This window comes from Nyctereutes procyonoides, unplaced genomic scaffold (genome assembly GCF_905146905.1).
Source record: "Nyctereutes procyonoides isolate TBG_1078 unplaced genomic scaffold, NYPRO_anot_genome, whole genome shotgun sequence".
Classification (NCBI taxonomy): domain Eukaryota; kingdom Metazoa; phylum Chordata; class Mammalia; order Carnivora; family Canidae; genus Nyctereutes; species Nyctereutes procyonoides.
The window spans coordinates 52510955-52532257 of NW_026575133.1; positions in this window are offsets into that span (position 1 = coordinate 52510955).

The following is a 21303-nucleotide window of genomic DNA, read 5'->3' on the forward strand; positions in this document are numbered from 1 at the left end:
AAAGAGAAATTAAGGAGTCAATCCCATTTACAATTGCACCCAAAAGCATAAGATACCTAGGAATAAACCTAACCAAGAGGTAAAGGATCTATACCCTAAAAACTATAGAACACTTCTGAAAGAAATTGAGGAAAGAGATGGAAAAATATTCCATGCTCATGGATTGGCAGAATTAATATTGTGAAAATGTCAATGTTACCCAGGGCAATTTACACGTTCAATGAAATCCCTATCAAAATACCATGGACTTTCTTCAGAGACTTAGAACAAATTATTTTAAGATTTGTGTGGAATCAGAAAAGACCCCGAATAGCCAGGGGAATTTTAAAAAAGAAAACCATATCTGGGGGCATCACAATGCCAGATTTCAGATTGTACTACAAAGCTGTGGTCATCAAGACAGTGTGGTACTGGCACAAAAACAGACACATAGATCAATGGAACAGAATAGAGAACCCAGAAGTTGACCCTGAACTTTATGGTCAACTAATATTCGATAAAGGAGGAAAGACTATCCACTGGAAGAAAGACAGTCTCTTCAATAAATGGTGCTGGGAAAATTGGACATCCACATGCAGAAGAATGAAACGAGACCACTCTCTTGCACCATACACAAAGATAAACTCAAAATGGATGAAAGATCTAAATGTGAGACAAGATTCCATCAAAATCCTAGAGAAGAACACAGGCAACACCCTTTTTGAACTTGGCCACAGTAACTTCTTGCAAGATACATCCACGAAAGCAAAAGAAACAAAAGCAAAAATGAACTATTGGGACTTCATCAAGATAAGAAGCTTTTGCACAGCAAAGGATACAGTCCACAAAACTCAAAGACAACCTACAGAATGGGAGAAGATATTTGCAAATAACATATCAGATAAAGGGCTAGTTTCCAAAATCTATAAAGAACTTATTAAACTCAACAGCAAAGAAACAAACAATCCAATCATGAAATGGGCAAAAGACATGAAGAGAAATCTCACAGAGGAAGACATAGACATGGCCAACACGCACATGAGAAAATGCTCTGCATCACTTGCCATCAGGGAAATACAAATCAAAACCACAATGAGATCCCACCTCACACCAGTGAGAATGGGGAAAATTAACAAGGCAGGAAACCACAAATGTTGGAGAGGATGCGGAGAAAAGGGAACCCTCTTACACTGTTGGTGGGAATGTGAACTGGTGCAGTCACTCTGAAAAACTGTGTGGAGGTTCCTCAAAGAGTTAAAAATAGACCTGCCCTACGACCCAGCAATTGCACTGTTAGGGATTTACCCCAAAGATTCAGATGCAATGAAACGCCAGGACACCTGCACCCCGATGTTTCTAGCAGCAATGTCCACAATAGCCAAACTGTGGAAGGAGCCTCGGTGTCCACCGAAAGATGAATGGATAAAGAAGATGTGGTTTATGTATACAATGGAATATTCCTCAGCCATTAGAAACGACAAATACCCACCATTTGCTTCAACGTGGATGGAACTGGAGGGTATTATGCTGAGTGAAGTAAGTCAATCGGAGAAGGACAAACAGTGTATGTTCTCATTCATTTGGGGAATATGAATAATAGTGAAAGGGAATATAAGGGAAGGGAGAAAAAGTGTGTGGGAAATATCAGAAAGGGAGACAGATCATAGAGACTCCTAACTCTGGGAAACGAACTAGGGGTGGTGGAAGGGGAGGAGGGTGGGGGGTGGGGGTGAATGGGTGATGGGCAGTGAGGGGGGCACTTGAGGGGAAGAGCACTGGGTGTTATGCTGTATATTGGCAAAGTGAACACTAATAAAAAAATAAATTTATTATAAAAAAAATAAAAAATAAAATTCAAAAGGAGGAGACAGGAAAGAACAAAGAGCAAATAGGAGAAGTAGGCAAAAAAAAATAGCCAAAATGGTAGATTTCAAATTAAACAATATTTATACTGACATAAAACATACTTTATTTCAACTCAAGTCTTCAAAGAAACAGATGCCAAGGGGCATCTGGGTGGCTCAGTGTTTGAGCATCTTCCTTAGGCTCAGGTCGTGATCCCAGGGTCCTGGGATTGAGTTCCACATCAGGCTCCCTGCAGTGAGCCTGCTTCTCTCTCTGCCTATGTCTCTGCCTCTCCTGCATGTCTCTCATAGTAATTAAATAAAATCTTTTTTAAAAATGCCAAAATGAGATTTGATGGGCCAGAGACTTATTGGGGAACATTGTTGAGAAGCAGCAAAGGGAGACCCCTGGAACAGGCTAGGACAGTCTTTTAACCACAATACAAATGTGGCCTCTGTGAAAGAAGACAAAGAAGAAAGGAGACTTGAGTAGGACATTCCTCAGACCATTACACAGTTGTGAGAATGTCACAGCAGGCTGAGGAAAGCCCACTGAGCAATGGTTTCCCATTAGATGCAAAAATGTCCCAACCCTAGTAACCCTATCGTGCTGGGAGCAGTCCAGGGAAAGCTGGGTTTCAAGGTGAACACCATGTTGTACCTGAAGGTATAACTGTCTAACCATGCTTTTCACAGAAGCACCACTGGCAAAGAAATGGAAGAGCAAATTTCCATGGCCACCGTATCCATCTTTGTTCTGCACAGATCCATGACTCAAAACCTTTTCCATGGTCCCATTGACTTCTCTTCTTTAAGGTAAACTTAATGAGATAAACCAAAGCCCCATTGTTGTAGTTGGTTTCAGGGCCACCATTGGAACTGATCATCCCTCCGTCCCTCCCTTATCATATATTCTAAATTCCCCTACTCACAAGTGATACCTATGCAGGTGTCAATGTCTAACCTCGTGATATAAACCAAACTTTCACCTCTAAAAGATCTAAGTCCATGGTCATTATGGTCACCATTCTCAGTAGTGCCACATATATTCATTCATAATTACAGTGGGTCAAGGGAGAACTAAGAGGCACCCAGGAGGACATCTGGGTACCACAGATGTTCTTCTCCTCCCACATTGTGTAAAAGCAGATCTGCCTCTTCCTACTCTCAGGGTCAATTACTCCTGCCAATATGATTACTCTTCTTCTCATCTGTTGGTCCTTAGATAAAGGACTCTAAAATGCCCTGGCAGCATGTACAGCAGATAGCTCAATAATTTCTCACTTTTCCCCTTGTAATGCCATGTCCTTCTGGGGGCCAGATTCTCTGACTGCAGAGGCTGCAGTTACAAGGATGAGAAGCACAAACTCTCCCAATGGCACATTAGACCCACTCAACCTCTCTGTAAACCTAAAATTGTTCAAAAATTTAAGGCAAATTAATTTTTAAAAAGAGGGAGGAGTCAGGTTATGTCACTCCTCTGCTCCAAACATGACAGTCACTCTCCATTTTATTCAGAGTCCAAAGCAAACATGTCTATAAGGCCTACAAGGCCTCCCTACATCATCCCTATGACTTCATCTGCTATTAATTTCCCTCTATTTTACTCCAAGCAGATTTCTGGCATAGGACTTTTGCCCTGAACCTCTTCCATTACCAAGAATGCTCTTCCCTTGGATATCCCCTGGCTACTTCCCTCATCCCCTTCAAGTTCTTATTTCATATAATACATATAACTATAACCCACAAGAAAAGACAAATGGCCCAACTGAAAGACAATGTGCACAATTTAAACTAATTCTTCATAAAATAGGAAATCCAAATGGCTACCCAAAGGAAAAAAAAAATGGGATCAGCTCATTAGCAAGGAAGAAAATGCACATTAAGACCACAATGGAAAACCATTACATGCTTATTAGATTGACAAAAATTATGGTATCTGACAATTTCAACTCTTAATAGGAAGTAGAACAATATTTTACTCTCAGAAGTAAAGTAATAATACTTCTTTGGAAATAATTTAGCACTATCTAATAAATGTGGAGGTGTGCATGCCCTCCCTATCATGTAGCATTCCACCCCTAAATATACACTCTGGAAAAACTGTAGTACATAGCCAGGGGATCGATACAGTAGCATTCATAGCAACATCGGACAAAATATACCCAAACTGGAAATGATCCAAGGTGCATGGAGATAGAATCAATACAAAAATCATTAACTATGAATATAATATTACACTATACAACAATAGAAATACATAATCTGTATATACATCCACCAACATGGATGAAACTTACAAATATACTACTGAGTGAAAGAAGCAGCCACAAAAGAAAAACCTGTATAATTTACTTGCATAAATTAAAAACAAACAAACAAAATCAAACTAAAGTCCTCAGGCGATAAACTAGAAGATAAACCTATAGGGACAAGCATGGACAGATGGTCACATTTCTTTGGTTGATGTTATGTCTGCTGAAGGAAGATTCTCTTCTGACTATGGAGAGGCATGTGGCAAGTCTCTGTCTGGTCTGAGTGGTTCATGGATATTGTTTTGTAATTTTTTTAACTGTATATGTGTGCTATGCACACATCTGTAGGTATAAAATATTTCACAAGAAGAAAAACAAATTCCGAAGAGTCAAATCAATGATGGATCTAAATCCACAGGCATGGATATGAATGGAAGAAAGATGCAGTCAAAAAATGAAGAGAACACCTTGTTTATATTTTTCTTCATATTTCTCATGGCTTGGTTTGCATTGAGTACTAATTATCTACTGTTTGTGTTGCTGCCTGTGCATTTTAATAGCTGTTCACTGATCTAGTCTGACCTTCTGTTTAGTAATTTTAAGTAGTCAGCAGGAGGCATTAAATTGCATCAAGACATAATGCATTATGTAATATTGTAACAAAAATAAGGTAAGATGATGCTAGGGCTTGCAAAGCAGCAAAATGTAAATGAGACCCTTTGGATGCAAGACATGCCTTTAATTGGAAGAGAAATGTCACACAGTTGAAGTGCACTGGTCTTAGGGGAATAAAGACTAAGAACATCTTGCTTCCTCCTACTCCCAGGATTCTGAATTGAAATCCCCTTAATAATTTTTGTACTTTTGGATTTCAGTTCCGAGCAGGCCTATTACACAATTTGGCAAATTAGTTTCAGAAAGACTGTTGCCAAGGTCATTTCCTAATCATGTAGGGCAAGATCATTTGAAAAATAAACTAAGGCAGAGCCAGGATTTGAAGGCAAGTCTTTCTAATTTTGGAAACTTTATTACCCTCCATGTGACATAATCTTCCTAAAAAGGCTCTAGGTGATTTTTGGAACTGTCTATTCAATCTCCTTTGAGGCCATATTCATAAATGTGGTTTGGTATGTAATTGTGACTATAGAAGTTGTATGAAATCTGCCCTCCCTAATCAACTAAAAAATAAAATAGAAATGGTTTCAATAATATAGTCAGTTTCTGTTGAGGTATTTTTGCAGGTGCAAGCCAAGAAATAAAGCATAGTGTGATATCATAGAGAGCTCCCTGGATCAGAGTCCAAAGACCTTATAGATGTGTGACCTTGGGCAAGTCATGCAATCTTTCTCTGTATAATTTACCTGATCTGAATAATATAATGCTACCTGTCAAGCCAATCTCACATTTGAAGGACCAAATCAAATAGAAGATATGGAAATGGTTAGTAATTTTAATTATTCTGCAAATATCTTACTAATATCACAAAGCCCAAATGGAGAAGATACTCAAAATTTCTGCTCTTTAAAATCCTCAAACATCATGTACATCTAATGGTAACTCCCTTTCAAATTACACATGGCAGCTCACCTCCCCAGATTTAATGGTGCCAGTCCCTTAATCTCCATTGGCAAGATTTGCAACTCCACAGAGATGCTCTTTAGATGGATGTGATTGGGGAAAATAAATAGAAGGGCAGAATGACATAGAGGACTGGACTAAGTTTTGGCTTCTTGTCTTTTTCTGTGTGGCATTAAATGTGGAAACATCATGACTGCTCATGACCCATCTATTCTAAAGCTTAATATAAAGAGTTCATTGAGACAGGAGACCTGCTGACTGTCCAGCCATAGAACATATGTTTTGAAGTTTTCTGGAATAATGGTGATAACCTGGCTGCAACCCAACTCTCACCAGCTCCTCCACTGTGGGCTCATTTTCAAAATGAACCCACCAGCACTAGCACTTGATGACTGTGGTCACAAAAGAGAGTTCTTTCCTGTGTCAAGTAAACTGGACCATACAGGGTCTGAATCCATGACCTTGGCCTTGTTAGCAGTGCTCTAGGTGAGGTAATAGGCCCAGATGGTAACAAGATATAGAACACTTTGCAGAAGTCACTCTGTACTCACGTAGATCAGAGATGACTTCCAAAAACTGAATCCTTTGATGACATGTGTTCTTTAACCTCTAGGTACATAGTCTGTAGTTACACTGAAGCAAAAGTAGGGAGACAGATGGTCAAGCTGGAGGGAAGGAAAAAGAGAACAAACATAAAGAGAAGGAAGAAAACTATAGGATTCTGGCCAACACCCAGAAAAGTGAAATATAATAAAAAGCTTATAAATCTCAAAGCATGAGAAGCCTAAGCATAGACATTAGTTGTTGCAGTACAAAGTTTAGCCATCAAAATGAAATATCTCTCCTTCAAGAGAACACATTATCATCAAAACAAAATGTAATACACAATTGGATTGGTAAATATTCATGAAAAGTCTCCAAACATGAAATATGTGTTAATATGAATGAAAATAATTCTGAACCTTCCAACACTCGAGAAGAACTCCAAAGTTACAGAAATCAGGGGCAAGACCACTGGCTGGCTGGGGTTATTTCCAGTAGCAGCGGGGACAGAGTTTTTTCCAACCCTTGTTACTAAGGAAATTTCAGAGCCTGTCTATAAATAGCTCCCTACCATTAGCCCCATCAGAAATGAGGTCCTGCAGCAACACTGCAGTTTTGTATGCTGCTGAAGGAGATTTCATTCTAACTGTACCTTTCTTTCTTTCTTTTTTGGCAGAAAGAAAAAAAAAGAACTTAACATCCCAGGAAAGAAAATTTGATAGATGTATATAGCTCAAGACTGCAATGCTTCTTTTTTCATAGGAACACTCCTTAACCTCTTGCAGCTATGAAAATAACACGTTTGATACTCTTGTGTTAAACTAGGTCCTAGGGGGTTCAGCTGCAATATTTTCAAGGTTAGCATTTAATGCCTGCTCTCCAAACGTCTGTAAAGAAGGGATTTATATGATAACTTAGTATCTTTCCTTTTATTGGATAAACTCGAATTCCCTTACAAAGTTTCTTCTATCCAGGCATTCCTGTAATAGATTTTTAAAAAAATTTTTCAGTGTTCTTACTTTGATAAATTGTTAACTTCCTCTCCTACATTGTTGCCTCTTTTTCCCAATTTTCTGTTTCTATTTTCTTTTTAACCTGTTCCTACCAAATGATTGAGTAATTCAAGAATATTAGTTGATTTCAATAGATGTAAACACTGGTTTGGGGGGGGAATGGCTGTGATACAACTTCTTGGACAACATTTCAGCAAGTAGTTTTAACCAAAATTGCTGCATTTGGAATCTTCAAGACTGATCTTTGGTAAATACATGATTAGAGTGAAGCTGATGCTATGTGTCCCTCTCTCCTGCCTTTGGATCTCTTCTTCCCAGAGGGTCTGGAACCATGTCTTGAGACCCCAGGATCAGCTCACTTTAGCCTGCTTTAGTGTGTCTTGCTCTTTGCTTTTCTCTTCCTCTCCCAAAGCAAAATTTAAATGTTTCCAAAAACTAATATGTAAATTCAATGCAAGTAAGGCCCATTGGGGTTGATGAGCAAATTATAAAGTTTATCTAGAGAAAAACAAGAATAACCAACAAAAAATTTTAAAGAAAGAATAATAAAGGGAGGAACTAGCTCTACAAAATAGCAAAACATGATACAAAACTACATTTGTTATCACAGTAACAGGTATTGACAAGAAAATCAATGGGACAGAGAAGAAAATCCATATACATGACTATGCATATGCATATAAATACACATAAATGCATATAAATTTAAAATATGAAGGTGACTCTTTAGATCAGTTGGAAAATTTATTGGACAGTTGGCTTATTCATTAAGTAACACCACACACTGTATGCAAAATTCACCTCAAATTATTAAATGATCAAATTCTTTATAAATTTGGAAAATATTAAAATAAAATATAGGAGACTAACTTAAAAATTTCAAATGGGGTAGAAGAGCAGAAGACTAAACAAGCCATAAACTCACAAATTCCAAAAGGAAAATATGAATATATTTTACTATGAATGTCTACAATCAATACAGTGAAAGACACTGTAAATTAAAAATAATTAATAACCTGAGAGAAAATATTGCAAGGTATATAGCAAAATATTAGTATCCAATATATAAATCTTAAAAATCAATAAGAAAAAAAGCAAATAACTTAGAACAAAAAATAATGTAAACCAATAATTTGTAGAAGAAGAAATACAATGGCTGATAAGCATATGAAGATACTGAGCCTCACTAGAGGTAAAGAAATGCCATCTAAAATAAAATGAGATTTTGGTTTTTAGCTACCATAATGACAAAATTAAAGATTGATAATAACTAGAATTACTGAGATTGTGGAGAAAAGGACTTCTTATACACTGTCTTTCTGGTTAAACTTTATCTGCTTACTCTGGCTACTCATATACAGCTGGAAAGATCTGGAGAAAAATACACAAGCACCCTGAAAGTCTTACTTTAAACACATTATCGTAAATCTCTTAGGCACACAACAGTACCCAAATGATCTCACCACCCGTTCCAATGCTCCAAAAATATAATTTGCTTTGTGTTTCTTTTCTCTCAAAACTTTGACCTTTTCAACCCTCTTTTTTTATAGCCACTCCCCTTACAGTTAATCTTGTCTGACATTTCATTAAGAAAAAATGAGCAATTATTTTTCTACCACTAAATCAACCACTTTATTTGAATCTGCACCTGTACCATGTCCTTGGCCTTTCGTTACTATGGATAAAGTGTCCCCGGTCCCATCTAAGGTAGTCTCAAATTTGGATCCCATTTGTTTTGTTGCTTTTAAGGACTTAATCCTGAATTTCTCATTACTGATTTCTCCTTCTATTGGATCCATTTCATTAGCATCTCAATCCAATCTATCATCATCCATCTTAACACACAAAAACACACACACATCACATAAACCTACATCCTCCTCTAATTAACACCTCATTTCTTTGATCCTTTTCTCAGTAAAACTTTCCACTCCTTTGAGTTATCTAGTTCCTCCCATCACACAGTCTTCTCTACCCTGAGGTACTGGGCTTCCCTCACCACTGCTACACTGAAACTATGAAAATTAAACTATTCAAGAGTTCACCTCATCTACCTGCTTAAAATAGTCTCTATTTTTAGTTTCTGTCACCCCTAAACTATCAAATCCTTCCCATTACATTATCCACTTATTTTTCTTTCTTTACTTGACATTGATATATGAAATGGTTCAAGACTCTGTTCTGTGTTTTCCACTCTTCTATCTAAAGGGATAATTTCCATTCCCATGTCCTTAAATACCATATATATGCTGATGAGTCCTAAGTTTGCATCTTCAGTCCTCACATTTACTCATTTCTAACTTTGTATATCTAGGATCCTTCTTGCACCTCCTCAATGGAGCCTAAAAGTCATTACAAAATTAATACAGCCAAAGCAGAATTATTAATCTCACCATATCCAAGGTTGTGCTTTTTTCATCTTTCCCATTTTAGTAAATGGCACCAGTAACCAACCAGTTGCCCAATATCAAATTCTAGTAGTTATTCTTCATTCTTCCTACTATCATATCAAAAATTAATCAGCAAGATAAAAAGCTTTGTCACCTTCATCTCTAAAACATATTCCTAATTCATTTAATGTTTTCCCTTCACTGCTAAAACTCTTGTCAAGCCACTCTTTCTTCAATGGATTATAGTGGATTATTGGTCTCTTCTCTTGTTTATTTTAAATCTATTCTCCACAGAGTAACTGTATAGCTTTCTAAAACATAAATCAGATATCTCTCACACATACACACACTCACACGAATGCCCTCTTCAACTACCTATATCTAAAAACCTTGTCATGGCTTTCCACTGGATTCAAAATGAAAAAGCCTTCCATTCACCTGGCTCCAGCCTATATCTTCAAGTTTATTATTTTCAATAGGCTCCTGCTGCACAGATCTATGTCTTCTTGAATATACCAAATGTCTTAGGATTGTCCTTGTATCATTCTACTCCTTTCTCATTCTGCTTTCCTATTTATTCTTGGTTCACTGGTTTGGAGGTTTTTGTTTTGTTTCTAAGCTTAAACTCACTTTCTCAGTAAAACTTTCTCTGATCACGTAACCTAAAATAATTTGATTATAATCACCTTATCACATAACATTTTTTTTTACCACATATAAATTCAGATGGTTGTTGTTCATTTATTTGTTACTTACCTTTATTCCACCCATCCCACCTCTAACTCTTTGCTGGAATGCTGACTCCATGATAGATCTCAACTGCCTTTTTTCAGAACTATATATTTTGTATGTAAAAACATGCCAAACATAACCCAAAGATTATCCTGGATTATCTGAGTGCACCCAATGTAATAAATGTTCACATAAGGAGTAAGGAAGATCACAATCAGAGAGAGAATGTGTTAGGGCAGAAGCAAAAATTAAGGAGGAAACTTCTGGCTTTGAAGAAGGAGGAAGCGGTCAGAGCCAAGGAATGTAGGCAGCCTCCAGAAGCTGAGAAGGGTGAAGTGGAGTGCCCAAGAGCTTCCAAAAGAAATACATGCCTGCCAACACCTTGATTTTAGGCCAGTGAAATTGATTTAATATATCTAATTTCTGTAAGATAATAGATTTGGGTTGTTTAAGCCACTAAATTTGGTGATTTGGTTGACTGGAGGTAATCCAGTCTATTATAGCAGCAATAGAAATTAATACAACCTGTCAAGATTTGGATTTACACGTTTTTTATGTTGTAATTTCACCTCAAGAAATCTATCCTTTAGGAAGACCAAATCATTTGATTATTCTTACTTTATATTAAGTCTTGAAATTCGATAGTGTGCATCCTCCAATATTGTTCTCCAGTATTGTGTTACTTTCCCATGTAAATTTTTTTCTTTCCATATAAACTTTAGAATTAATTATTGCTCTCTACAAAATACTTTGTTGAGATTTTAATTAGAATCACCTTGAAATGCTGGATCAAACTAGGAAGAATTGACATCCTAACTATATCAATTCTTCCAATCCATGAACAGAAAATATATTTCCATGTATTTAACTTCTTTTATCAGTGTTTTTGTAGTTATCCCATTAAGATCCTATACATATTTAGACTTATGACTAATTATTTCCATTTTATGCCATTATGTTATAGATTTTTAATTTCACTTTATAATCTTTCATTGCTAGTATATAGGAAAGTAACTGATTTTATATTTAGCCTTGAATCCTACAAATCTGACATACTTTCTTATTAATTTCAGAATATTTTTGCCAGTTTTTGGATTTTCTACGTAGACAATCTATTATCTATGAATAAAGATGGGTTTATTTCTTCCATTCCAATCTTTAAATCATTTGTTTCATTTTCTTGTCCTTTACAATACCTAGGACTTCCAGTATGATGTTAAAAAGTAGTGGTAAAAGGAGATGTCCTTGTCTTGAACCTGATCTAAAAGGCCAAGAGTCTAGTCTCTCACAACTAGTAAGTACTAGTTTCACTATTGATTCTTTATCATATCCTCTTTTTCAAGCTCAGGAATTTCCCGTCTACTCCAGTTTGATAAGAGCTTTTATCACTAACAAGTGTTGGAAATTCTGAAATGCTTTATTTTGCATCATTGATCATATTATTTCTCTTCTTTAGCGTTTTTTAATAAGATAGATTACAACAATTTTTAAATGCTGAAACAACCATGAATACCTGGAATAAATCCCACGGGTCACAGTGCATGATTCTTTTTATGCATTTTGACTTCAATTTGCTAACGGTTTGTTAAGGATTGTTTCATCTATGTTCATGAGAGATATATTGTTGTATAGTTTTCTGCTGATGTCTCTCTTTACCTGATTTGGATGTTGGTCAATATAATGCTATTCTTATAGCTGTTCCATTGCTTCTATTTTATGGAAGGTTTTAGAGAACTGCTATTATTTCTTCCTTTAATCTATGGTGGAAATTACAAGTGAATTCATCTAGGCCAGGGGTTTTATTTGTTGAAATATTGATAACCAATTCAATTATTTAATAAACATATGGCCTCCAAAGGCAAGGGATACAAAAGCAAAAATAAACTATTGGGACTTTATCAAGATAAAAAGCTTACACAGCAAAAGAAATAGTCAACAAAACCAAAAGACAACCTACAGAATGAGAGAAGATATTTGCAAATGCCTTAACCAGATAAAGGGCTAGTATCCACAATCTATAAAGAACTTATCAAATTCAACACTCAAAAAACAAAAAATCCAGTCAAGAAATGGGCAGAAGACATGAAAAGACATTTCTTGAAAGACATACAAATGGCCAACAGACACATGAAAAAACACTCAACATCACTCGGGATTAGGGAAATCAAAATCAAAATCACAGTGAGATACCACTTCACACAAGTCAGAATGACTAAAATTAACAACTGGGGAAACAAATGTTTGCAAGGATGTGGAGAAAGGGAAACACTCTTACGCTCTTGGTGAGAATGCAAGCTGGTACAACCCCCTTGGGAAACAGTATGAAGGTTCCTCAAGAAGTTAAAATTAGAGCTACCCTATGACCCAGCAATTGCACTACTAGGCATTTACCCAAAGGACATGAATGTGATCCTAAGGTGTACCTGCACCTGTAACAATGTCTACAATAGCCAAAATATGGAAAGAGCCCAGATGTCCATCAGCAGATGAATGGATAAAGAAGATATTGTGTGTGTGTGTGTGTGTGTGTGTGTGTGTGTGTGTATATAATGGAATATTACTACACCATCAAAAATGAAATCTTACCATTTACATCAACGTGGCTGGAACTGGAGGGTATTGTGTTAAACACAACAAGTCAATCAGAGAAAGACAATTATCATATGGTTTTACTCTTATGTGGAATTTAAGAAACAAAAGAGATAAACATAAGGGAAGGAAAAATAAGATGAAATCAGAGAGAGTGATAAACCATAAGAGAATCTTAACTATAGGAAACAAACTGAGTTGTGTGATGAAAGGAGGATGGAGGGATGGGGTAATTGGGTGAGGGGCATTAAGGAGGGTACTTGATGTAATGAGCACTGGGTGTTGTATGCAACTGATGAATCACTATACCTCTGATACTAATAATACATTATCTGTTCATTAATTGATTTTAAATTTTAAAAAGTGAGTTTATGGTAAACAACATATAATTGAGTTTTTAAAATCTTCTTTATCTGTATTTTAAAAGGTGTGGTTAGGCTATTTACATTTAAAGTGACTATTGATATCATTGGATTAATACCTACTAGGTTTGTAACTGTTTTTCTATTAATGCAGTTGTTCTGTTTCTTTTTTGGCCTCTTCTTCTGACTTTTCTGGTTTTAATTAAGCATTTTTTAGGATTCCATTTCATCTCTTATCTTAGTATATCACTTATACTTCTCTTTTTATCTGCTTCTAGTAATGCTGTAACATTACCAATGTGAATTTGTAATTAATCTAGGGCTTCCTTCAAGTAACACCATACCACATACCACCTCATATGAAGTAACCCAAATTCCTTCTTTTTGTTCCTTCTGAAATTATTGTCATTCATTTCACTTAACAATACGATATGATCACTCAGTACATTATTACTCATTTATTCAAACAAATTATTATCATTTAGATCAATGGGGATACAAAAAAAAAAACCATGAGATTTTTGTTCTACCTTCTTTTATTTATTCTTTGATGCTTTTTCATGTAGATCCAATTTTCTGACCTATATCATTTTTCTTCTAGCTCAAGAACTTTTAAGATTTCTTGCAGTGGAAGCCTGCTGATGATGAATTCTCTTAGCTCTTTAAATTTTCTGAAAGTCTTTATTTCTTCTTCATTTTTGAAGAATACCATTGTTGGATATAGAATTCTAGGGTTGGTGGTTTTTCTCTTTCAACATTTTAAATATTTCACACCACTCCGTTTTAGCTTACATAGTTTCTGATAAGTTTGGTGTAATTCTTATCCTTGCTCCTCTATATGTAACATGCTTTTCCCCTCTGGTTTCTTTCAAGATTTCCCTTAGTCTTTTCTTTTCTGAAGTTTGAATAAGACATGCGTACATGGGATTTATTTTTGGTACTTACCCTGCTTAGTGTACTCTGAACTTCTGGATCTTTGATTTGTTGTCTATATTTTGGAAAGCTTGAAGTCACTATTACTTCAAATATTTCCTATGCTCCATTCTTTCTTTCTTCTCCTTTGGGTATTCCAATCATGCATAAGTTACACCTTTTGAAATTGTCCCACATTCCTTGGATGTTCTATTCTATTATTTTCTTTATTCTTTATTCTTTTTGAATTTCAGTTTGGGAAGTTTCTATTGACCTATCTTTAAGATCATTGATTCTTTCTTTAGTCGTTTTGAATCTACTGATGAGTCCTTCAAAGACTTTCTACAATTGTGTTACACTGCTTTTGAGCTAACATATCTTTTGCTTTTTTCTTAGAGTTTCCATCTCTCTGTTTACATTATTCTGCTGTTCTTTTATGTTCTCTACTTTAACCACTAGAATCCTTAACATATTAATCACACTTATTTTAAATTTCATTTCTGATCATTACAACATCTTTGTAACTGGAGTCTGTATCCATTTATTTCTTTGTCTCTTGAGATTGTTTTTCTTGCCTTTGGCATGTATTGTAATTTTCTCTTGAAAGCTGGACTTGATATGTTAGGTAATAGAAACCGAGGTAAATAGACCTTTGATATGAGGGTTTATATTCATTTGGCTAACCGTGGTTGTATTTAATGTTTTTCATAGCCAAAGGCATCAACTTTCTCCAGTGTCCTTGTTTTTGTCTCCCCTATTGACTTTGGATTTCCCTAAGTACTTCTCTTCAGGGAGATTCTAAATCTTGCAGCTCTTTCTACTGTAATTTAATGTAGTACTAGAGCTCTGTTACTGTGGTGATTAGGTATGGGAGGAGAGAAATATTCTATAATCTTATAATTAGATCTTTCTTTTAGTTGGCCTGTGTCTCCAGTTTGTGGCCTTTACAAGTGGTTCTTCAGTAATACAGCTTTAATTCTTCCCTGTTCCTCATTCTGTTTCTAGGCCACAACATTCCCATCTCTGATCCGTGTTTCCTACGTTTGTTTATTTTTTCCTCCTATAACTGAGAAAGGAATGCTAACGTGGTAGGAATGCCCTTATCCAAATAAGAAAAGGCTCTGGCAAAGTCTTCTTCTGGAAAGCAGATTTTTTCCCTTGAATTTTTTATTTTAATTGCAGTTAATTAATATGCAACATTATATTAGTTTCTGGTGTACAATATAGTAATTTAACAGTTCCATGCAGCACCCTGTGCTCATCACTAGTGTACTCTTTAATCCCGATCACCTATTTAACCCATCCCCCTACTCCCTCTCCTCTGGTAATGATCAGATTGTTTTCTATAATTAAAAATCTGTTTCTTGCTTTGACTCTGGAGAGCAGGCATTTGTTATGAAGAAGGCTGTGAGTTTCATAACGATTATTCTTCCCTTCCCCCAGCTAATGCTTGGAGAAGATCCTCTTCAAATCTTCAGGAGGATAACCTGGTGGGTCATGGAAATAAACGCTACAAAAGTGTGGAAGACCCTCTGAGAATGTTGCCTCCAGTACTGTCTTTCATATTAGTCCACATTCAGCTTCCAGAAATTCATTATAATAGTGACTTAAATGTCCTACTGGCTTGTGGTTACAGAAACTTCTGTAAGCAAAAGAGGTAAAGACAGGGACACAGTGGTGTTGGAAACAAGTACAATAAATCTTGAATGAAGAATCCCACTGTGAGCAATGAAATACTGACAATAGATTTGGGGCCTGATGGATCTGTCTATTGAACAATTAAGAGATAAACTTACAGAAATATTGCAGAAAGGACACAAAGGGTACTTCTATACAGTCTTCTAAGTTAATCGGTTGTTAACATTTAGATTGATATATATAAATTATTTTTTCTAAATTATTTGAAAGGAAGTTGAACACATTATGGTCTTTTATCTCATACTTAACTAAGAAAAAATTCTTACTCTCAAGAAAAAATTACCTTGTAAAAAATTCTTACTCTCAAGAAAAAATTACCTTGTATAACCACATTATGGTTTTCAAACTCAGGAGATTACACATTGATATATACTATACTGTATTGTATATGTATTGATACTATTGATATACTCTACTATATTGATATACTATACAATACTATTCTAAATCCATGATCCATAATCAAGTTTCACCAATCCATGATCCATAATCAAGTTTCACCAATCACTTCCATGATAATGTCTTGCTGTTTTAGGATTATGTGTTGCATTTAGTTGACAGATCTCTTTAATCACCTTTAGCAGGTAAGAGCTGGAAGTGTGTTGGAGTGATAGCAGGCTTAGAAAGATATTATTTCTGGGTAAGAGAAGAGTGACTTGGAATGGAGAAACACCTTGGAAACTTCAGATTGGAGGAGGAAAAAGAGAATATAGTTGAAATTTTTGACAATTATCAGTATCACAAATGAAAAAACACATCAATTCACAATTATCCACTGACTAAAGAAACTACAGTTTACTATACCAACAGAAGATAATGCTAGAACATAAGAAATGTAGAACACAATGAAACCCCTAAGTCTTGTCTATATACACTTATTCATGCTATTTCAGAAAAATATAACACATTTAAAGATGAAGAGAAAATGATATAAAAGTTCTTATAAAGTCACTATAGGAAGAAAACTTCAAATGAAAAGAGAATATTGCAGCTAATGTCAAGTCTCCCCTTAAAAACCAACCATAAAACAGATGAAAACTGTAATAAACACTCCAATATCAATTAAATACTTTTTAAAAAATATATTTTCAAATAAAATAATTCTTTGGGTCAAATATTCAAAATCTCATAATTGAAATGAATGAGAAAGAGATAGAATGAAAAGTAATCACCCACATAATGAAATGAAGAAAAATTAAACTCCTCAGGGAAGATGAAATGAAAGTACAAGATACGCAAGGTTGTATCTGGAAAGAGTGGATCTGGTATGGTTGACAGCGAAGTGTGTGCTAGAAATTGCTAGATCTTAGAGATAAATGCAAAGATAGTCTAAGCTTTTAGGTAAAAGACCAACTTACTGACAAAAGAAATAGAATTAGCTTGTTGTCAGACAACTTGCTAACACCACACACATCAAGACTAAAGTGAAAAAAGTAGTTTTAAATGTCAAGGGATAAAAGTGTGAAATAGCTTTAGATATAAATAGTCCTCCAAATACCAAAGGTAAAAGACAAAAAAATACAGTTGATAGGTCTAAGAACTCAGAGATATTGTTTTTAAATGATTTGTGGGGAATTTTTTTATTGGAGTTCAATTTACATATAGTAGAACATATAGTATAATACCTTGTGGGGAATTTTGTACATGACCAGTTTTATTCAGCCAAGAATTTGAGAAAATTTTGGCAAAAAGAGTTTTAATATATTAAATGGAGATCTCAGGTTAAAACAAAGGTGAGCACAAGTAAAGGATAGCATTTAATTCATATGTTCTAATAAAGTGGAAATAATGCAACTAAAATAATAGGAAAAGAAGAAATAAAAGAGTACAATCAATTCATTTATTATCCCTAAATTTTCGGTGAGAATTAGCATATGTTACCTAAAGCTGAAAAGTCAAATAATAGAGACACAACTAAGGAAAAAGGAATCAATGTCATGATAAGGAAAAGTAATGACTAGAACTAAAACAAAACCTTTCAACATTAAAGAAAAATAATTTGAGCAAAGAAAATAGACCAAATAGAGGGGGAGGGGAAAGTAAATATGATCTATTGTTTCATGCTAGAAAAAAGAAGAGTTTGTTTGCAAAAAGAAACAAAAAGGATAAATCAGAAATTAAGAAGAGAGTTATTTATAGATGTGACTAAAAACACCTTGAAAGGGATAAATATGAGAGTGAGATATTCCAAGTCTTTATATATACATGAATGGAACCTATAAATATTTTATCTACTAAAAATTAAATAAAAAAGAATAATGATGTAAATCTAAAACTTGATCATAAATAGAAATATAATCTAACTCTGTAATAAATAATAATTTTTAAATGCAGTACTCTATACATTTTTTATGGAATATATCCTAAAATCAAAAGAACTCCAAGGAAATCCTGAACTTTATTTGATAAGGTTGGTATTGATTGGTAGTGCATTAATATGTGAATACTGAAATTGTTTTGGTATATTACCAGATAAAGCAGAGAAGTAAATATATTGATGTTGCAGGGAATCAGGGTTTCACTGCAGTTAGAGGAATAAAAAATATGGAATTAAAATTGTGCTTCCAACAGACAGAGTAACTGATATTCAATTAACCTTTCAGAACTGAAAATAAAAACATAAAAATGAACAATATATGTGAGGTACTTTTTTCAAACATAGTCAAAGTTAATAAAGAATTATTATCCCTGAGAGAAAAGAAACCTGTGAAGTGTATGTCAGAATCTCACTGGCTCTACCTGAGAACAATTTCTCAGGCAAGCCACAGTAAACTGGACTCCAAGCAGAACATGGTAATCTCACTGAACTGAGGTCAGAATTTAGGGAAGCTGACTCATCAGGATCTGTAGGGCAAGGCAGTATGTGAGCAAGAGAAGGGAGCTGTGTAGATGAGATCTGAGAAATCCTTGTTTGGGGTTCCTGTTAGTCTTTGACTGCTCATGCACAGTGTTAAGACTACAGACAGCTTGCCAGGGAGTGGCTTTTTCAGGGTTTTAAGCAGAACACAGAGAAAGATGAAGCACTTTTGGTGGAATGAAGAGACCTTGCTAACACTACTTTAACTTTTACTTGATTATAGGCAGCCCTGGTGGCTTAGCGGTTAAGTGCTGCTTGCAGCCCAGGGTGTGATCCTGGAAATCCTGGATCAGGTCCCATATCAGGTTCCCTGCATGGAGCCTGCTTCTCCTTCTGCCTGTCTCTGCTTCTCTCTCTCCTCTCTGTGATTCTCATGAATAAATAAATAAAATTTTTAAGAAAAAAACCTTTTATTTGATTACACCCCAGGATTCCATCTGAGAAGCCAGAGAACACACCAAGAGTCAGTCCAATCCAGATCTGCATTTGTAAAATAAAAACAAAGAAGGGCAGACATATCCATTTAAAAGACGAAGTTTGGAGGCACTTGGGAAACACTCTTGCCATTGAATAGGTCTGCCCTAATAAAATATAAAAAGAGCTTACACAATTTGAGTGATGAGTCCAATAAAATCAACACATTTCAGAAGGAAATAACCGAATCCAGAGGCTTTATAAGGTAACACCAATGATATTTAATTAAAAACTATTAGACAAAAAAAACTATTAGACATGTGAAAAATAAGTTTAAAATAATTTTTTTAAAGGATAACATGATCCAAGTCAAGGAAAATGCAGTCAATAAATTAATCTCATAATAGCCCAGATGTTGAATTTATCAGAAAAACATTTTAATGCAGATATTTTAAATGTGCTCAAAAGCTACAGAAAAATATTTTAAAGCATTTTTAACATACTTTCTATGAGAGAAGACATAGGCTATCTCAAAAGAAACTATAAAATGGAAATTTTATAACCTCAATATTCAACAACTGAATTGAGAAATTCACTAGATTGATTTGAGATGCCAGAAGAGTCAGTGTACTTGAAGACACAGCAATAGTAATTAGAGAGTCTCAAAAATTGAAAAATACAAAGAGATTGAAGGGGAAAAAAGAACCTCAGAGATGTGGAGGACAATATTAGAGGCAAACATACATATAATAGAAATCTGAGAAAGAGAAAGGAAAGAGTTTTCATGAGAAATATCAATGGTCAAAACATGTTGGAATAAAGTATGAAAGAAATAAACAGCATTTAACAGAAAAGGAAATAAAAATTGAGAAGAATTATATAAAAAGATGCTCAAATCTGTTAGTAATCAAGAAAAGAAAACTAACATTACAAGAGATACGATTCTATATCTCTCTATTGGCAAAAATTTTAAAGTTGAATCTCAAAGGTGGATGAGGGTGTTGTGTTCATAAATTGACCAGTGCTTTTGGAAAGTCATTTGGCAATACATTATAAAATTGAATATATACTAATTGTACCATCTAACAATTCCCATTCCCTCCTGTAAACCCATAGCTTCCTCATTAATAACAGGAAAAAATCAAAACTTTTGCTGTAGACTGTTTATAATAGCAAAATTAGGAAGTCATACAAACTCCTATCGATAGTGGAGAAAATAAATAAATGGTATAATATTCACATAGTAGAATACTAAACACTGCATAGAAAATACAGAACTGTAAGTGTAATTAATATGACTGTTGAATCTCAGACACACAATGCTGTGTGATAAAGCATTCCACAAAAAAATAATAAAATAAAATAAAATAAAATAAAGCATTCCACAGATTACATATATCATGTGTATAAAACTAAGTTTCAAAAGTATTAATAACAAAACTCTGTAAAACTATTATAAAATTCAAAGATAGTCAAAACTAAGCAATGTATGGTTTAAGAAATTATGTATATTATTATATGTTTATCTAATTATAAGATATTTTCTGATTATCTATAATATGTAGATATGTAGAGATTATGTATGTTATATATTGTATTATACATATTATATATACAATAAAACTGATCTTTAATAAGTAAAGAAACAATGAATACCAATTTATAATAAGAATTATTTTAAGAGATGATAGGGATAGCATAGAGAACAAGCAAATAAGAATCTTGAATTACTAGTGCTATTCTACTTCTTAAATTGAGTGGTGAGTTCATGCCTGTTATCTTATATACTTTATATCATACATAAATAATACATACAACTTTGTGTATGTATTAAAATTTTTAATTCATGCAAATTAACATGTAGAAGTAATATTTTAAATACTCCACTTAAAGAAGAGTAAAGGCAAAGACTTACATTTCTTACAGCACAGGAAGAGGATCCCAGTGCCACCTACTGGACCAGAGACATTACTTCCATGTTGGATTGCGGGAAGTAGAAAGGGGGATGCCCCAGAATGGAGATGCAGAGCAGCCAGGGATATGTAAATATTGTATATATTAAAGGTAAGCTATGCACATCATTAGTGAAGAAATTTACAAATTAATATAATGAAAAATAATTTATACAAATGGAATC